The sequence below is a fragment of the Gossypium hirsutum genome, chromosome D04, assembly GCF_007990345.1.
Source record: "Gossypium hirsutum isolate 1008001.06 chromosome D04, Gossypium_hirsutum_v2.1, whole genome shotgun sequence".
NCBI lineage: Eukaryota > Viridiplantae > Streptophyta > Magnoliopsida > Malvales > Malvaceae > Gossypium > Gossypium hirsutum.
This window is the reverse complement of record NC_053440.1, coordinates 34,967,550-34,970,835: the sequence shown is the minus strand read 5'-3', so window position 1 is coordinate 34,970,835 and position 3,286 is coordinate 34,967,550. Positions and strand designations below refer to the sequence as shown.

The following is a 3,286-nucleotide window of genomic DNA, read 5'->3' as shown; positions in this document are numbered from 1 at the left end:
TCGTAAAATGCGTGCAATGGATCTAAAAATCAGAAAACATAAAAAAAATATATATATTCATATTAAAAAAGTAGTCAATTTCAAACAAAAAAGTCAAACTATTTTTATTGGTAGAAAATATTTCAAATATTGTGCATTGATGAAATGTTCTTCCACCATATATATATATACATTGGGTTTTAGAAACCACATAAACTCAAAATATTCTGCTTTGAAGAGATTATTTTTAATTTACATTTTTTTTATCTACAAATTTTAGAAAACCAAAATAAATTAAGTCTTGTGCTTTGATGAGATTTCCTTCCAATATTTTTAGGTGCTCCATTAATTTTTATAACTCTTACACCAGAGAAGGATTTTCTTAAAATTCTAATACAATGAGTGCATAAATAAGATTTGAATTTTTCGATTTCGCTTTTTGACAGGTTAAACCTAAATATTTAAACATGTTCTTCATTTACAGTGTATTTTTCAGGGAATACAAAGAAGAAGATGGGAGAAGAAAAGACAAGCTATGCATTCAATGAGACAAGGAGAAAAAAATTATATTTAGGGTTTAATGTTTTTAATTTAATTCAGTTTAGTCATTATTTGTATAATTCTATTTTGGATTAATTTCTTATACTTTAGTTTGGACATAATTTTCTCTTTTACTTTTACAATGTCATTACTTATTCTAAATAGCTAACACTTTTAATTATTCTAATTAAAATAATTATATGTATCTTTTTCTTAAATTATCAATTTAAAACAATGCAAATTATTTTAAAAAATTAATAAAATAACCTAATATAATATGTTTTATTTTTTAAACATTAATTTCATTCTATTTTGATAGAATGCCTAAAACTACCCAAAATCCCTCCCCAACTCTTAAATAAGAGGATAATGCACTTGACCGCACTCAAACCCACGTCCTCTTGCACTGACAACAATACCGATATCAATCGAGTTAAGACTCAATCGACATATAACATGTTTTTTTTAAATATACATGAACAACCCACACATCAACATACAAACTAGTATTAACTAATTTAACCTTTCAGCTAACCCTATACATCAATATACAAGTGTTACAAACCTAAAAGATCTCAACATATATGACATGTATAATAGTTAATTAAGATTGAAAATTGGGTGAGCAAGTTTATAAAGCCCAATATTTCTTTTCCTTTTTGTGCTAAGAAAGGGCCCAATTACATCATCGTCTCCAAAAAGAACCCTAGAAAATTGAAGTATAAAAGCCAAGAATCAACCATTCGAGTTGTTAGCTCTTTAGGGAAGGCTGATTACAAAAAGAAAGTCAGGGAGAATAAAAGATGTAGATATTCGTCAAAACCCTAACCTGCAAGACCATAACTCTCGAGGTTGAGAACAGTGACACCATGGTAAGTAACACACGGAAGATAGAAAAATAAGGGAGAAGGAGGAAGAAGAAAACTTTAGAGAAGGAGGAAGAAGATAGAGAATTAAGAATTCTGGTCTTTCATTCATAACATTTTTCTGAGCCTCCTTGCTGCTCAAATAGAGACAAATGACGAGTACAAGACAACAACCAAAAAACAGTTGTCAAAATAGTTATCAGCTGCACACTGTTTTACTTACTAAGCTAGGACTGAAATGACACATTTTAGCTATTCCTTACACGCACCGTTTCACTAAACAAAACGCAATGTTTTTGCCTTAATTAAATAAGCATTAACAAAACATTTAATTAACGAAATTAACAATAAATTAAAAGGTAGACCATTGTGTTGAAGTAACATTCTGTCCCATATCAATTACTCCTCCCTCGAACATGATCCTTGTCCTCAACGATCAAAGTCTGGAAATTTCTTGCGAAGTTCATTGAAATTCTCCCATGTTGAGTTCTCAGGAAAAGTACTTGCCCATTTTACTAAAACCTCGATAACGACCTAATTACCTCTTTTGACCACCCTTCTGTCCACAACCTTGGTTAGAACATTCAGTAGAGCACCCTCAGGTCCGGCTAAGGGTAGTAATAGAGAATGAGGTGCTCGGCCAATATGTTTTTTCAGTTGTGATACGTGGAAGGTAGGGTGAATTCTCGAGCAAACAGGTAAGGATAGTCTATAAGCAACTCGTCCCACTTTAGTTTCAACAGGATACGGGCCAAAGTATTTGGGGGATAGTTTCTGATTCGCTATTCATCAAATAGAGTGTTGTTGATAAGGTTGCAATCGAAGATAAACCAAATCGCCCACCTAAAATTCTCTATCTGATCTTTTTTTATCAGCCAATTGTTTCATTCTTGCTTGAGATCCTTTAAAATGAAATCTGAGTAGCTGTCGAGCTGTTTCTCTTGCTTGCATGCTACGATCCACAATAGCCATTAGTGAAGAGCCAGCAAGATAAGGTTGGTGCAAAGGAGGGTCTTGACCATAAAGTGTTGTATAAGGGGAAGAGTGTATGGATGTGTGATGTGTGGTATTATACCACCATTCGGCTAAAGATAGCCAACTGATCCAATCGCTAGGTCTTTCACCTGTCATGTAGCATAAATAACCTTCTAAACATCTATCCAAGACCTCTGTTTGACCATCTGTTTGTGGGTGGTATACAGTGGAGAGATGCAATTTGGTTCCCATATGTTTGAATAGCTCCTGCCAGAAGGTGCTAATGAAAAATTTGTCTCAGTCAGACACAATGGATTCGGGGGCTCCATGGAGTTTGTAAATGTGACAGAAATTCTTGGGCAACAGCGACTGTAATGAACAGGTGACCTAGTGATAAGAAGTGTTCATACTTAGTGAGTTGGTTAACCACGACCATTATTGTGTTCTTTCCCTTGGATGGGGGTAATCCCTCAATAAAGTCCATACTAATGGCAGACCAAGCCTGATCGGGGATTGGTAGAGGCTGAAGGAGACCAGAGGAGGTTGCGAGGTCTACTTTGCATATTTGACAAGTTAAACACTCCTGCATCCAGTTCTTAAGATCTTTTTAATAGACCGTTCCAGTAAACTAAACTGGAGATGCAATGTCATGTGGCAGGTATTCTAGAGTGGCCCCCCAATGGACTATCATGGAAATATTGGAAAAGATCCCTCCTGAGATCTGTATTGCTGCCAACGACCATATTTCCCTTTCTTCGCAATATTGTTCCATCCCAGATATATTTAAGGTGAGCATGGGGTTGTTGTTGTAGCTCATAGATTACTTGCTGTAGTTTCGTTTCCACCAGTACTAAGCTAACAATTCTATTCCAAATTTCAGACCATACCTTGATGGATGATATGTCCCAAATATTCTATTTGTGAAG

At 34.7% G+C, this 3,286-nt stretch overlaps 1 long non-coding RNA gene across 1 annotated transcript; it reads right to left on the bottom strand.

Moving 5' to 3' along the window:
* Positions 1 to 1,123: 1,123 nt before the first annotated feature.
* LOC121216071 (uncharacterized) lies at positions 1,124 to 1,752 on the bottom strand. The gene is made up of 2 exons (XR_005912138.1): positions 1,349 to 1,752; positions 1,124 to 1,225 (listed from the first exon to the last, which is right to left on the bottom strand). It is a non-coding gene; the product is annotated as an uncharacterized lncRNA (long non-coding RNA).
* Positions 1,753 to 3,286: the final 1,534 nt, after the last annotated feature.